A 16,689-nucleotide genomic window follows, 5' to 3' on the forward strand; every position below is an offset into this window, starting at 1 on the left:
TGAAGATCATAAAATATTAGACTTAATACTGCAAAGTGCAGCTTTATCATTCACATAACAAGCTCATAATTCAAATAGCAGACATATCCTGCTTCTGAGGGATGGGAGGTTGTTTAGACCAGGCAGAGAATGTCAAAGCATGCCACATCTCCTGAAACTACTGCATTTCAGGAACCCTATTAAGTTAATTGCTGGTTTCTAACAGCAGAGAGCATGCTGGGAGCGGGGTGATCTTTCATAGCCTTTTGGGCATCAGCCATTTTGCTCCTACTTGTATACACCAGGCACAGCATGAAGAATTAGATCAAGTTGTGAGGCAAGAAACGGTGTTGGCACCACCTTTGCCTTGGTGAATCATTTGTGAATCAAAATGAAGGTTCTAGTGCCAATTTTTTTCCTGATTTTATAAAAAGTCTACTCTGAACATAGTGTCTCCTATTTTATAAGGGTTGCTCTGAAATTAATGCCTCCTATTTTATTATGTTGGCTCACGTCAGAAGCAGATGTGATATGGCAGTAGAGGTTGAACCTTCCCACCAATATCCTGTTCTGTGTGGTTGCTGTGTGACAGATGGCAGCAGAGGGGCAGTCTGACAAAAATGACTCTGACATGGAAGTGTGTATGAAGAAGGAGTTTGCCAATGAATACCTCCATGCAGAAAAAATGGCAGCCACTGACATTCATTGGTGCTTATTGAAGGGTGGGTGGTGCATTTCAGCAGTGGTGACATTGAGCCATCTCCAGTGATGCAGATTTTTATGAGCGTGGCATGCAGGCTCTTGTTCAGTACTGGTGAACATGCAGAGCTAATGGTGGTGACTGTGTTGAAAGATACTGTTTTTCAGCTGAGATCAAATTGTGTTACTGTGCTATTTATATCTGCTGCAGTTACCATGAAAATAAACAGGAGGCACTACTTTCAGAGAGACCCACATATAGTGCAAAATAAAGGGAAGAGAAATTATTTTGCTTGAAAAACCCATAAATACTTCTACTATCATTGAAACTGTAATTTTTAAAGATGGAGTTCACTTGTCAAATGCAGAGAAGACAGAATTAGCAGTTGCATTTAACTGCATGGTAGAACCCAGTTGCTTCTCAAAAATCAGCTACTGCAAAACGAAAAATAGAATGACTGAAGAATCACTCCACCACAGACATGGAGAAACATCTCTTTTGTCTCTTTTGGACTCATCACAGATTCACAGCTTAGTGTGCTGTCCGTGTAGCACTGTATTTCATGCCTTATCCCCTCATTAGCCACCACAACAGCCAGTATTATTGCACAAATGCTACAAACACAGTTCCCAAGCTTGACTGATGTTCTTTGGAGTCAAAACTACATATCTGAGATGTACGAAAGTTTCTAAATTGCATTTGATGTGTCCCAAATTGATTTGTTTCATTTAACTTAAAAAGTCATTTTAGGTGTGAGCCAATTGACCAAAAAAAAAAAAAAAAAAAAAAAAAAAAAGACAACTCTTCTTTTGTGTGAATATGTACGTATATATATATCTGTATATCTGTCTATGTACACACCTCTGGATGAACATGTGTTCTATATTGCTTGGAAAGATGCTAAGTGTGGAAACTGTGAAAGATTAACTAATTTTTGCAGTTCACTGAAGGCAGTACTGTGGTGAAGATAGAACCATTGTCTTCTACTACTTTTCATAGATTTGAAATGAGAGTTTCACATCATGGCTTAAGACAACACCTTACCTCTGCCAGTATACCAAAACATACTATTTCTCTAATGTATGCAGCCTGACTGAAACCATGAGGCTAGAAATGGGAATATAGAAGTGTTACTTATGCTGGTATCATGGGGAATTGAATAAATGCAAAGGTACAGGCATCCCAACAAGCTATCTCCCAAGTCCCTTGGCACACCAATCTAACATATATTTTTCTAATTGAAACCTTTTCACATGGAGATTGTAGTTAAAAGGTACTATAATAACTCTCTATTTGAAAATATCTCTTTTTAAACCCAGAATTCCTCAAGTACTTTCATATTCCTGAGTGGGTACTTGAGAACTGAGCAGCAGATGTAAAATCTATACTGAAGAGCCTCTCTCAGGCATTGGACTTACATGAAATGGGTAAAATGTATAATAAGCCCTCTTTAATAGTCAAGTGTTGATGTCTGTGGCTTCCAGCCCGCTGCCGTTTACAAAGAAGGAAGCCAGGTACAATAGTGCATGTTCCATTCTGCAGTTTCTTTATCCGCTATGCGTAACCTAAAAAATCAGTCTAGGTCCATGTGTTAGTTGCAACCATGTTTGGTATTGCATGAAGACATCAACTGTGTGTAGTTTGCAAAGGAAAGACGAGTACCATTCATCTCATTGATTGTCCGTTTTCCAGGACTGCCGACATTAACATTATGCAGCATTGCAGAAGGATGAGACACGTTGCTGGGTCTTGTGCTGATGAACGATCTCTGATAATGCTGAGAGCTAATTATAAAATCAGGAACTGGAGAGGTGCAGAAATCACAAATCTTTTCATCAGCTTCATGGTCCACTAGAAAGGGGAGAGCTCTGAAATGATGGCTATAAGAAATCTTGGGCTGTGGAATCTGAAATATTAGGTACCCAGCAGAGGTTTCGTACAGTAGTTTCCACTAATCTCAAAAACATCTGTTCATTTTTCAGAGTAAATCTGTACAGAGTTTACATTTCAAGGAGAGTCAGATTCTCCAATTTCCTTTTTGTGTGTGTTGCGTGTGTATCATTTATTGTATTCGTAATGTGTGTTTTTTATCCCTGTTTTCTTTTTCCTGGTGTTGTCTGTTCCCTTGAAATAAAGCGGGCTCATTTTCCAGTCAATTCATATTTAAATGACAATGATTCAACAAGTGGCAGCACATGATACTCCTCTCTTTTGCAAAACTGGGGGCACCCTGAGCAATGAAAAAAGCAAGAAACCAAAATCCTTCTGGAGACAGGGAAAGGATTTTCCTTGTACGCGGAGAGGCAGGATTTCCAGGACACATCAGCACGCTGATTACCCATTCAGTACATTTTGTTTCCTTTCATAGCATAAATAAGATTTATGAGAATTTAGAGCTGAGATGAAGTTTTGAAGCTTCATTTGATTTTTTGGCTTCAAAGAAGGAAGGCCTCCAGAACAGAGGCTCTGGGCTCTCACCACACAGAATTGATTTTTCTGGAGGCAGTGCTGCCATTCACTGCCTTGACTGGAGGCCCTTTTTCTAGGAATGCCTTCCCAGAAATTCAAGGGCTGGCAGTGAGCACAAGGAAATGTTCCCTCTGAAATTTCTTTCTGTTCTCCTAACCTGTGGTGTTGCTGAAACCTCTGGTGTTGTCCAGATTGCCCAAGGCACCAAGGTTTTGTTTTGAGTGAATTTTCAAAGTAGTCAGTCTGGTTGCATGATAGCCATGGAAGGATTGTCTCCCCAGTTTCAGTTTAAGCTGCAACAACAAGAAGAAATAAATGTAATCACATATTCCATTGATAACCAAAATGCCTTTTTCTCATGGTAACGCAGCAGAGAGAAAAGAAGGATCTCTTGACACATGCAATCCTTTGTGTGAGAATCCACTTAATTGTTTTATTGGCTTTTAGATTTTTCTCCATTGCTACTTTCTGCTAGGTCAGTTATCATGGGATCTAATGGCTTCCTGAGGAACTAAAGGCAATTCTGAACAGCAAGACAGAATCTCAAATTAGACTGCTCTGTGCATCTGGTGTTGAAAGCTGGCCTGTCCTGTTAAGCTTAATCACATTTGTGGCTTTATTCATCTATACAAATTACAGTAAATTTAGCTAGATCTCATCAACTTCTGAATCATCATGGCTATGTGCAACCCTATCAGTGTGGATCATGCCCTTTGGGCCTGGGGCAGACAGGGACAGCTGATTTTGGTCATCATGGCTATGTTTGGATCTGCAAGCCAAACGCGTATCTGTGCAACTACACTGAAAGTAGGCCAAGGATGACTTTGCAGTTGAAATAGCAAGTCCCTTGACTGCAAAAGGAACAAGTCTTACCAAGCACATCCTCATCTTCCCTTGGGTTCCAGCAGATGCAAACCCACATGTTCACTGCAGCTAGGCATTGACAAATGTGTAAGATGCTGTATTTGTTAGCAAGGAGATGTACAAGTTTGTATAATCTCACTCCTGACATTTCTAACCACTCTGTCTTTCTTGTTCTTCCAGCACCCTCCATGTTAAGCAATATCAAGGACAGAGCTTGTAAATATTTGCCTGCAGGAACTTTAGAGATGTAGAGACAAATGCTAGGAATGCTCAGTCTTTCGGGAAAGGCCTGAGGTCCTTCAGAACTTTAATGTTTATCTCCAGAAGCACTTTGGAAAGAGGACAAAAACATTTGGCAATATTGAATGAATCAAATGTTGCAAAGCAATCCAGAAATACGAGTGTTGCTTTACCTATTTTTAACATGAAGAGAAGGAGGGGGCACATGAGGAAAATTAGATTTTCTTTTAATCTGAACTCTGGTCCAGCCTAAAGACTACAGTGCATTTGCTGCAGTGCATTTCAGCAAAATGTATGAACTGTGTTTTGTGTAGAGGTTTATGGGTCCTCTGACTGCTCTTGGAGCTTGGAATCCTGTTCCAATATTTTGAAAAAAAAAGGGAAAATAGAAAAAAATAATCTCAAGATATTATTTTTGTTCTACTTACAGGACTATCATGTATTTTAAAGCAGATAACTAAGTCCTGAATACAAGATGTTTGTAGTAAAGGTCTTCAGTAATAAATCCTGTGAGGAGAACAGAAAATCAAAAGAACATATCCTGGTTGTGTTTTATGTCATTTCTGTGGACTGAATCTGTCTACCTAGATCATGAGCCTGAAAAGAAAAATGTAGCCATGCTCTTGAATCTCGAAAATGTCCCTGCCTGCGTGCATTCAAATATTCAGATTGGATACTATCTCGGTAATTCTAAAAAAGAAATCCTGTAAAAGAAAAGAGAGTCTTGTCTAAGGCTGAAATGTTCCTCAGGCAAGTTTGATTTTAGGAAAAATGTCAATTATAAATCATCCAGAGGAAACACGCCTACTTATGATAATCAAAGTCTAGTTATAGGTATAGAGAACTGTCAATGGAATAAATTAGTTGACAGATATCCAAATTCAAGCTTGGAGAAAATCTGACTTTTTAAAAATGTTTCTTGATTTGAAACTAAGATTTTGTGTGTGTGTGTGTGTGTGTGTGTGTGTTTTGTAGGCCGGATAAGAAGAGATCTGGATTTAGACAGGTTTTGCAAAATCAAACCTAGATTAGGAAAGTTGATGAGACCAATGTAAAACCATCCTAGTTTGTTCAAAACTTTTATCTGTTTCCCCCTTCAGCTCCAAACTTTTGTGGATGAGATAAAATAGAAACTGAATCCAAACAAGCCGGTTTTGCAAAAGCTTCTCAGCTCTTCTCTAAAAATAAGATTAAAGAAATCCTCTAGGCTGCAGGAGATGACTTTATCTTGTTACATTGCAAACCTCATTCCCTTACTTTAAATCTTCTTCTCTCTTACTAAAGATAACTAATATGGATGCTGAGAACCATTGTATTCTGTTGACATCTTTAAACATAAAGCAAGCTATCAATATCTGGCTTTCAAGTGGTCTCTGTACTTCTGTTCTGAAGTACAAAAGTTTTTAGTCATATCATTATGAGAAAGACATATTTCTACACATACTAATGGAATTTACTTCTGTGAATCTTACTGAGGAACCCGGGACACTGAGGACGTTATTGTACTCTGACTTATGCCAGTGTAACACCCCCGACTTCAGCAGAATTATGTGTGATTTACTCTGTGCTAACCTAGAGTAGATAGGGGTCCAGAGGCATCGGGATGGGAAATGAACAGGAAACAAAATTCTGTGTGTCTATTTAAGATCATTTATATTAATGAGACATGTTACTTAAAATCACAACCTATTGCAAAAGAATATTATGATGCGGTGACGTTGTGAGAGATGTACTGAACTTAGCCTGGCAGTTCTGGATGTTTGTCTGGACGTGCCCTGAATATTGTTTGTACGAATTCTTGTTTCTAAATTTGCTCTGATGCGAACAGTTCATACAGAACTGTCAGTGTGCAGGATTCATGGTGGAGAAACTATTGGGAGAGGTGGAGGAAGGAGGCAAACTCTTGTCTCTAGATTTATAACTATTTGACATCAGGTTTTGGCTGAGCGTCCCTTCCCCAGCAAGAGCCTTCTGAAAACACTGACTGACACAATAACTTAATGAGGATCAACTGACATCACCCAGCTCTTGGACTACCATCCCTGATGATGTTTTTCTTCACTTTTATTTAGCTCGGTGCAGTGAGCCCATGTCACTGTCTGACGCCCCGTGGGCCAAGTGCATTCCTGTTGTAACGAGATCTCTCACATTCAGAGAATTACTTGGGATGAATGTGGTCTCTTGTGTTTGCAGTAAGTATAATACAGACACTAAACTGTGGATTATCATTTCCTATTGGGAGATCTGTGTCTTGTGATGAGATTAAGAGGATGCAGCTGTGAATGGGACCAGTTTGGCTAAGTTGCCTTAAAAATTTAACTAGAGTAAGTTTGGGTAGTGAAAAACTGGCTATATGCTGTGTTCAAGAATAAACTCCCACATAAAATCCTTGCAAAGCATGTGCAAAGCTCCTTTGTGGTAAAACAGAGCTGTTTTGACTAGCCATATATGTTTCCTGTGTAAATCCGCCACATCCTGGTCTATAGCTCTCTGCATATCAAGTTTTCATGTGAGTCAGATTCCCAAGGCATCTTTGCAGAATAATAAAGTCATACATGACTGTGTAAGTGATACCTCTGAAAAAGCCCCTTAGTCTTCTTCTCAAAGTTATTTCCAAAGCCAGATTTACACATTCCATTTTCAAAAGCTGCTCAGATAATTGCCAAAACAAGAGCGCTCTGCTACACTCACCTCTAATTAGTAAAATCTGACTTTTGTCTTCCTGTGACAGTAGCTTTGCATCTCTGAGAAAAGGGGAGATTTATAGGATACTGATGATATTTATTTTGAGACAGCATTTTTTCATCACTGTATTATACTGCATTTTATTTCTGTTCATTTTAATTGTAATTTGTGCGTTCCTTTTATCACTACAATCCCAGAGAATGCGGAAGATACAAAATCAGTATAACACATTAGCAGCAGATAATACAGTCTAAATAAACATAATAAGCTTTCCTTTACGTCTCTAGACCAAACCTTATCTAAAAATACCCTAATGAAGCCGAACCATCCAATTACTCGTTTCTTGGAGGAACCCCTTATTAATGACATTGCAGTGAGGGAAAAACATTAATTATTGGACACAGTGGGATCTTTTACATTCTGTCTAGTCTGGACAGCACCAATTAATACAACAATAATTATCAGCTACCATGGCAGGTTCGCCGAGCAGAGCTCCTATCTGCTGATTGGGTGGGGAATGTGGGACAGCTCTCGGGGTGCACAGATTTCACATACTTTGGCCTTTTTTCTTTTTTTTCCATTGCCATGTGAAAGCCGAGTCCTGCAGCCATTAAGGCAGGTGGATTGCTGTGTTCAGGCTGTTCCAGTGAGAAGTAGAGCACAGGTACCATCACGTGAGAAATGCCATTTTCTTCTCCATTGCCCGCCCACCTGCTGTCTGACTCTCTGTCATTTGAGATTTAACATGATCGCTCTGTAGATAAGGTAAGGATGACAGCGCAGGCTTTTAGAGCTGTCTGTTTGCTCGCCCTCCTGTCCTCTCTCTCCAGCTACCTTAAAATGACAGTTTACAAATGCAGAAGCAAATGTTGACATGATTTACTGCCGGCACTATTGCTACAGTCTTGAAGGTGAAATACCTCTTCTTGATCAAATTCAACCTGAGGCAAGCACCGGGTATGGGAAACTTCATCTCTAAAGGTTAAAGTCTGCAAAAGTTGTAAGTGAGTGACTAGAGGGGAACAATGGAAAGTGTTAGACAACCTGAATAACAGGCGTTACTGCTCCACTGCCTATAATAATAATAATTCACCTTTTATCCATTGAAGATAAAAGGACACAATGTGGGAAAATTAAGCTGTATAGACATCTTGGGGATATCTCTTCTGAGATCACACACCACTTCTTTCTTGTGGTTATCATGATTTTATCAGAGGCACTTTGAAGTCTATATAGCCTTATATCTCAGTTATCTACATTTCATCCTGTATGTATTTATTGCAGATGGGCCTAAGCTGCTAAATTCAGATCCAAATCCAGATTCTGATTTTGAACTCCCCAAGGTCTGTAGCTAGCTTGAAGCGAGGGCTTTGGTTTGGAATCATCTCTATTTATGGGTAAGAGAAAGGGCTTTAATATATGCTCTCCCAGACGATGCAGCTCTATATATGTGCACACCAACGCACCATCTCGCTCATGCGTAAATCCAGGAAAAACAGAACTTGGCTATGTAATTAAAAGCTGTCTACACTGTTATTCATACTTTAAAGGGGGATGAATTTATAAATGAGCCTTAGCTTTGACATTTCTTGATTTCTGAGTGCTTTGCTGTACAGCGCTAACAAGCTTTAACCAGGCTTTAATATGTGGTGCTCAGCACAGCCCCCGCTGGCCCTTGTGCACAGGCAACATGATGGCAAACAGTACATCTGGGAAATCCTTGTGCATTGGAGTCTGTGTTCCTGTGTTACCTCTAGCCCTGGACTCCAGCAGCAAGCAGATGTTGACGCAGAGGTGAATGGTTATACAAAACAGGCTGCTACTTGATTCAAACTGGAGGGATTCCCAGGAGGAATTGGTGTCCCATTCACAGGGAGGGGACGTCAACCCAGTACACCAGAAACAAACTTTCCTTGTTCTGAAACAAGGCCGTGTAGGATAAGCAAGCCCTCTGTGTCTAAAGGGAAGCAGAAGTGCTGCTACCTTTTGCATAATACCAGTGTGCTAATTAGGGCACTGATATCCTCGCAGGGCAAGCTCAAATCTGGTGATATATACAAAACACACACGCGCTCTCTCACACACACAGAAGCAAGGCATAATCAGGCAGGCAGTGCAAGCAGAAATCAAGAGAAAAACAACTGCAGAAATAGTGTAAAAAGTGCACGCTGAGATCAGTTGGCTTTGCTTTGTCAGTGAGCTGATGGGCTGTGCAGTTGTTCCTGAACCCAAATGTTGCCATTGTTTGGCAACTCCAGTGTGCTGCATGGGGACAATTCAGGCTCAGTCTGTCATTTGGTTCTTTCCCAGACAATTACTTGATTGAATGGTAACATATTAATCATGCAATATCTTAGATTTACAGTGGAATTGGTCTATTATCAGCGGCAGTTTTTCTGTGATTTGAAGTACTTTGTACTAATATATATTTTCCCCACTGTTCTCTATCACCTGGGCTTCTTAAACGTAACGAGGTGATAGAATGCTCTGCACTAGGGATAATCCATTTCCCCAATATAACTTAATTCCTTAAAGCTCCACATCTGGAAGAGAATTCCAGAAACTCCATCTCAGCACCAGGGAGCTGGCATTTCAAGCTCCGAAATATCATTCCTTAAAAATAAAAACCCTTTGTCTGGCTAAAGACACTCCATGTCTGGAAATATTGAAGAAAAGCCATTTCCACTGCAACTGCTTATTTCTAATTATAAATATTCTGCTAAAATTAATTAAAATTAGTACAAAAAAATGATAGTGAATTGGGATAAGTGTCATTCTTTGCTGGACCCAAATAGGTATTTCTTCCACAAAAACTTCAGCTTCTAATTTAGCACTGTAAATATGATGCAACACTTTTGTATGCAATAAAGCGTAAGAAGTGACAGCATTTAAATTATCCTTAAGCCTTGTTGCATTCCATTCACAAAAGTCAGGAATGCCACAGAGAAACAGTCAGTTGATCAGGAAATCTTAAAAAACAAACTCATAGAAACATAGAATTGCAAAATCCCAGTATCACTAAGGTTGGAAAAGACCTCAAAGATCATCTAGTCCAGCTAACCACCTACCACCAATATTACCCACTGAACCATGTCCATATTCACTGGTAGCACACCCCTACAGTTCCACTGGGTATTTGCAAAGCTGTTTTTGCCATCAACCATCGCCTGTCAGATCGATGAGACTAATTCTTAAACCATGCACTTCACCAGCACTCAGGGCACTCCATGACTTGCAGAAGACAGCCACTATCCTCAGGATAGAACATGCTTCCCTGCTACCCACCAAAACATTCTAAACCAGTGTTCCATAAGCTTTTAGCCCAAACCTTGCTCTAATCCATGAGGGTCATCATAGAAGAAGGAGAGCTGGGAGGGGAGAAAGTAGAACAAGGCTGAGTGAAGGGAAGAAGCTTAGTGACCTCATTTGCTGGTCACGGGGCACTAGAGGCAGAAAAGCAGTAATAGAAGTTACCCCTCAACATATGCAGGATGTAATAACAATAAAAAGAGTGACTTGGGGACACAGTTTAGTGGCTTCATCACCACAAGATGATACAAGACTGTAAGATTTCTTAGTATGTGTTCTGCAAGCATCATTAACCTGGCATGGCAAGATGTTGAAGATAAGCCATGTTCGCATGCTTTCCTTTGGTCCACACTTAGAAATTAGATTCTTTGTCAGTCCGGAAGCGCTGTTCTGATAAGTATCCACATATTTTTAATTCTCTTCCTTTGATCTCCCAAGCAATTTCCCAAAGACCCCCCTTCAGACCTCTAGCTCCCACACAGCTGTTATTTTCACCAAAAAAAAAAAAAAGAAAGAAAGAAAGAAAGAAAGAAAGAAAGAAAGAAAGAAAGAAAGAAAGAAAGAAAGAAAGAAAGAAAGAAAGAAAGAAAGAAAGAAAGAAAGAAAGAAAGGAAGAAAGAAAGAAAAAAATGCTCCCACAAGGATTAAATCAAGAGTGTAATCTAGAAAATAAGTAACATCCTAGAGAATATTTAAAATTGAGGGGAGAAAGAAAACCTTCTCTAAAAAACTGAAAACGGTCTGATGCAAATTTTATAATGAAAAATGAGTGTTTTTTATAAAATAGTAGGCTTCTTAATTTGTAGGCTATTTATTTATGTCAGATAGCTAGCAACCTGTTGTGTGGCTCACACAGGGGCTTCATTAGGAGTCCCGAAGGAGAGATAACACAGAGTAAAAATAATTTACAGCAAAAGCAGACTCTGAGGCAGGGACAGACCTGAAGAAATCAGCTTCTTCCACATCACCACAGCTATTTCTAAGACAGAAAACAAAAGAGCTTTTATTCCCATAAAGAGAAATATTTTCATTAAAGCTGAAATGTACTGAAAAGACCATCAAATATAACATCAATTTAATTGGTGACAAAACCTAACTCCAAATTTCTTTAATTTTACTTGTCTAATTTTAGTAATGAGCCCCAGTATAAACAACAGCACCAATTAATTTGTTTTCTTTTAAGAAATATCATGCTGTACCTAAAAGACTTTTGTTCTGTCTAGTTAAACACTCATGCATTAAAATGCTAATAATTAAACTGTTACGACTGACTAATGAACTCTGCCAACTATAAATGATGGTCTTGTTAGATTCACTGCACAGCAAGGCTTCCTTTGTACTGAAAAAGTTAAAGGTTAAAGAGCTCTTGAAAACAGCGAGTAGCATCTAGAAGCAATTACATTTTTTTCCTGGAAACTAATAGTTGTAGAATAATGTTTCAATTCGCACTCTGAAAAAAAAAAGATTACTATGAGCTCCATTCATCAGAGCAAATCTTCCGCTTTCTACACCGTGGCAGGTTGTTAATTTGGCTTCTGTGCCCAGCCTACTCAGCCTATACAATGGTGTTTTGCAGAATGTTTTATTGGTCCTGCTCATGGAAACCAAAAGGGCAAAGACTCAAGCCTGACTCATGATACCTGTTGGATAGTATGGACTTACATCAGAAAAACACTATGAAATTGAATTTCAAAGGGCTTACTTGGCAGATTTCCCTGGACGTGGTGTTCATTCAGTTCATCCCTCTACATTGACTTCAGGACAACACAGTCTCTGGGAAATGAAGAAGACAGAGCTGAAACTTGAGCATTAAGCCTGGAAGAGAGCATCTCTGTTCATAGCTGTATTTCTTAACGTACAGTACTCAGCTGAGAAGATGTGGGATTCCAGCGTGATCGCTCAATGAAACTGAGTTTCAGAACCAAGACTTTCTGTAAACCTCACATCTCCAGAAATTAAACAGAATCCCTAATTATTTCTCTCTTTCAAAATTTACTTGATCTTGGATTAATCATTAGAAATGAGTTCCTCTTAATCTTAGATAAAATACGACTAGTGGTCAATGAAGCTAATGAGATATAATTGAGCATCTACAGAAGTGCGGAAGCTCAGAAAAATAAAAGATATTTTCCTGTCTAAACTTGGGCTTATTTTCATCTGCTACATCATATCTACACAGTATTATTAATTTGTCTATGCACTAAAGAGAAGCTACTTCAGGCCAGTGGTAACTACTTGCCTAACTATATCACACAAGTTCTCTAGAAGTGAAGCTCTGTGCTGAAGAAAAGCACCTAAGGATTTCCCTCGACTCTTATTCAGAGTTCAGTACATTAGAGAAGTACTAGGACAACTCGATTGCTCCAAAATCTCTTTTATTTCAGCAGAAAATGGCCTATTTCTTATCTGTCTCTTCAGTGGCTCTTATGGTGAACGTTCTGGTTGTCAGGAAAAAATTTTGGAAGAGATTTTTCAAAATCTCCCAAATATGACAAAGTATCTTCAATGTACAAAAATTCTTTCCAGTAGCTTCATAATTTCTGATGCATCCACTTTTCTATGTACAGTCGATTTTAAAATCAGTGTGAAGTTCTGAACATGCAAATACACTTACATAAAATAAAAATATACACACACATCTATATATACATAAATATACATATATATGTATACACATGAGTGTGTATACATAAATACATATATTACAGGTTGGAATTCAGGAAAGGGCCAGATTGATAGGTCATGAAAAGTGCAGCTAATTACACGGTGCCTAGTCTATAGTAAACATGCTTAGAGTTTTGCTTGGGGTGTTTATACTGTTTAAGAAATTAAGTTATACTCCCTGTGCCCATTTCACTTAGAAATAAAGTCTAGCAAAGCTATAAGAGAACATTTTGCTTTTAATGTCATCAGTGTTAATAATTACCCTGTATATATCTCCAACATCAAAACAACATGACTTTTTACTATCAATGTTTCCTTATGGCTTAGTGGAAATAATAATATTAACAATAATCATAAGGGATAACTGCATTCTTTGGTTGATGTCTAATATTAAAAATACCTGTGAATCATAGATATTACAGACTAAAAGAGATTTGCCATACCCAAAAGTGGAAGAAAGCCACTCTCTCCATTCCTTTAAGGTAATTCTAGAATATATTAAATTTACAGTGATGGGGAAGAAGTTTTGTGTAGTTTTGACACAAGAACCCTGGAAGACCAGCACTCAACTGCTTAACCCTACACAGTTAATGGCAAGAAAATATTCTCAGCTTTTCAGAAGAAATATATAGTATTGATATAAAACAGTCACACAAGATGTTTGTGAAACAGTTACCAAAAGTTTTTTACAGTAAGAGTTATGAAGCACTGGAACAGGTTGCCTAGAGGGGGGTGGATTCCCCTTTCCCTGGATACATTTAAGGCCAGGATGAACCAGACTCTGAGCAACCTGATCAGAACTGTAGATATTTCCGTTCACTGCAGGGGAATTGGAATAAATGACAATTAAATGGCCCTTCCAATGCAAACTACTCTATGATTCTATGAGCCTGTGATTTGGCTGTTCTGTTTTGGAAGAGATCCTCATGGATTTGACTCTTTACATGCAATACTAAATGTCATTAAGGACACAAACACTGATCTAGGCATGGAATCATAGAATGGCTTGGCTTGGAAGGGTCCATAAAGATCATCTAGATCCATCTCCCCTGTCATGAGTAGGATTGCCACCCACTAAATAAGGCACCAGATCAGGATGTTCCATGCCCCATCTAATATGGCCTTGAATACCTCCTGGGATGGGGTATCCACAGTCTTTCTGGGCAGCCTGTGCCAGTGCCTCTCCACATCTGAGTAACCAATTTCTCCCTAACATCTAACCTAAATCTCTCCTCTTTTAGTTAAAATCATTCACCCTTGTCCTAACACTAAAATAGTCAGTCTCCCTTCTGTTTATAAGCTCCTTTTAGGTACTGGAAGGCAGCAGTAAGGTATCCCTGGAGCCATCTCTTCTCTGCACTGAGCAAGCTTATCTTCCTCAGCATCACCCTTCTGACACTTACAGACAGCCACATTCATACCATCCTCTTAATAAATTTGTGGTAGGGAACTGGGAAACTGGCTAGGAATATATCTCTCCTGCATTATCTCTTGCTTTCATATCTGCAGCTTTTCCAACACTGTGGTCTGGGACATGCAGTACTTTTGTCAAACTACAGTAAATAAAAGGTCTTTCCTCAACTTGGTTGTAGCTGACAGGAAACACATAGAATCTACTTGGTCAGAATCTTATCATGAGATTTTCAGCACAATGTTGCAAAGGCCAGTGAAGAGAGTAATTTGGATTTGTCTTATTGTACAATAGTAAGGTTAAGAAGAGGCTCTGAAAGGCAGCTCAGCAAACAATATATTTTGAGCTCTTCCCGGATCTATGCTGCTGACAACTTAAAATGAACAGTAGTATAGTGGAGACCTTAGTGTAGATATTAAATTTAAAAAGATCCTGTAAATGTCAAAGCCATTGAATAAAGAAAAAATATGTTAGCAATGTAGAAACTCGCAGAAACACACTGGATTTGAAATTCACTTGATCAATATCGGGCTGGATATTGCTTAGGAGAGAAAATGGGTTAAAAAAAGAACAGAAAGAAAAAGAAGGTTGAGTGATTGAGAGAGGAGGTACTAAACACAAAGAACGCTTGCAGGGAAAATTGTGTCAGATGTGGCTGTCTGAGACCTAGTGTTGGCATCATGGAAAAATGTATCTAGATGCAGATAGCTACCGTATAAAATATATTTCACTCCTTTGCATTGTCCAGCTCCCATAGCTTTCTCCTGGTTTTGATTTCTAACATGAAAACAGATACATCATCTAGGATATAGTTCATAAAAACAACAACAGTAAAAGGAACCAACTTATATCTAAAAAATAAAAAGAGCGTGATAAGTACCAGGGAAAAGTTTTGTGAATTCAAGCTATCTTTTCAAACATTCAGACCACCCCTAAAATAGCAGCTATAGTTCACAGGGGCCAGAGCTACACAAATTCCAGCTCTCCCTATGTGGTAAGTCTAATACTTTCTTTTCTTATGCTTTAAGGACTTCAAATAGGGTTTGTGCATTTGACTCCTTTTATCTCTTTCATAGAGTTCTCTGCTTTTAAATCCCTAAGTATCTCTGTCCTCCCACTGCCATTCCTTAACAGATCCAGGACAGCACAAATAATGCCTCTTGGCTTTGAACACATCATGGCAAATTTCACTGACAGAGGAAAGATGTATGAGCAGTTATCTGGGATAGTTTTACACCAATCCATCTATTGTACGCTATGTTCACAATCTTGGGCTGGAATGAATTTCAGGCAAAGTGCGTCCCTCGCAGACCACTTAAAAACAGAATAGGGTCTGTCTGAGGGCCCAGTTCTATCTGATGCTAAGCACCTTACAGCAGCAGGACCTGGCTGAGAAATACTTTCCTTAAACTTCTTCAGTGCTGCACGGGGCTTTGTCTCTTGACAATGAAAAGATGACAGGAAGATGGTAGCAGTTTTGGTGTGGAAAATCCTGTACGGTTCCAGGAAAAAAAAATGACCCCATGTGCTTGAAAGGATACCGAGTCAATACACAGAAATGAAAAGGAAATTTTTAAATGGAAGGAGCATGAAAAAAGCACTCACAGCTTCTTGAATGATGACCCCACAGGTTTCTCTGTTGCTCCTGCTGTCAGGATCTACGTGCAGGTTATTTTGGAGGGCAACATGTGAAGGGACTCACCCGAATAATGCTGCAGAATTCCAAACTACATCTGCAGGACTGGAGTTGTGTAAGATATCAATGACAGAGTGTTGTATTTCTTCTTCTGTACCACGCCAGTCATGCTTCCAAGCATAGTACAAAACAAGAGTGAATAATTGCATTTCTGGCATGGAATTCCATAATTTGCATTTTCTAGGTATTTTTTTAATCAGTGCATTAAGAGGAAGGCCATCTGGCAGCTCCACAGTACTGTGCTTGCATACTTTGCCATAAATTTTAGCCTTTGGTGGGAAAAACAATGGTTACAGAAAAACAGAACCTGTGCTGTGATTGTGTTGCAATTCCAAATGCAGGAATTCTGTGTTTCAGCTAAGGCATATTTGCATCACGTTAAAGATTGAACTGTAAAACATGTGAAATGCCTGCAGTTCGAACTGAGAAACGTTTTAAAAGTAAAGCAGGTTTTTACAACCATTGTTGCACCAATGTATTTTTAAACATTCAGTTCATTAGCAGAGAAAACGCAGCTTGTGTAATAAAGGATTGGTAGAAGTAGATTTAATATATTCAAGTATTTAACTATTCTTGTTGATTATAAAAGATTAAATGCCCTTTGGTTTCAATTCTCTTGTTCAAAGCAGAAATTTTATTTTTCTCGAGTGCAGCAAATAAGTTTGAAGCAAA

General features: G+C 38.9%; 1 long non-coding RNA gene across 1 annotated transcript; it reads right to left on the reverse strand.

Moving 5' to 3' along the window:
- Positions 1 to 1,534: 1,534 nt before the first annotated feature.
- LOC125693496 (uncharacterized) lies at positions 1,535 to 16,091 on the reverse strand. Its single transcript, XR_007377127.1, has 3 exons — positions 15,927 to 16,091; positions 11,949 to 12,019; positions 1,535 to 3,441 (listed from the first exon to the last, which is right to left on the reverse strand). It is a non-coding gene; the product is annotated as an uncharacterized LOC125693496 (long non-coding RNA).
- Between the last annotated feature and the right edge of the window lie 598 nt (positions 16,092 to 16,689).

The sequence above is a fragment of the Lagopus muta genome, chromosome 5 (genome assembly GCF_023343835.1).
Source record: "Lagopus muta isolate bLagMut1 chromosome 5, bLagMut1 primary, whole genome shotgun sequence".
NCBI classification, from domain to species: Eukaryota; Metazoa; Chordata; class Aves; order Galliformes; family Phasianidae; genus Lagopus; species Lagopus muta.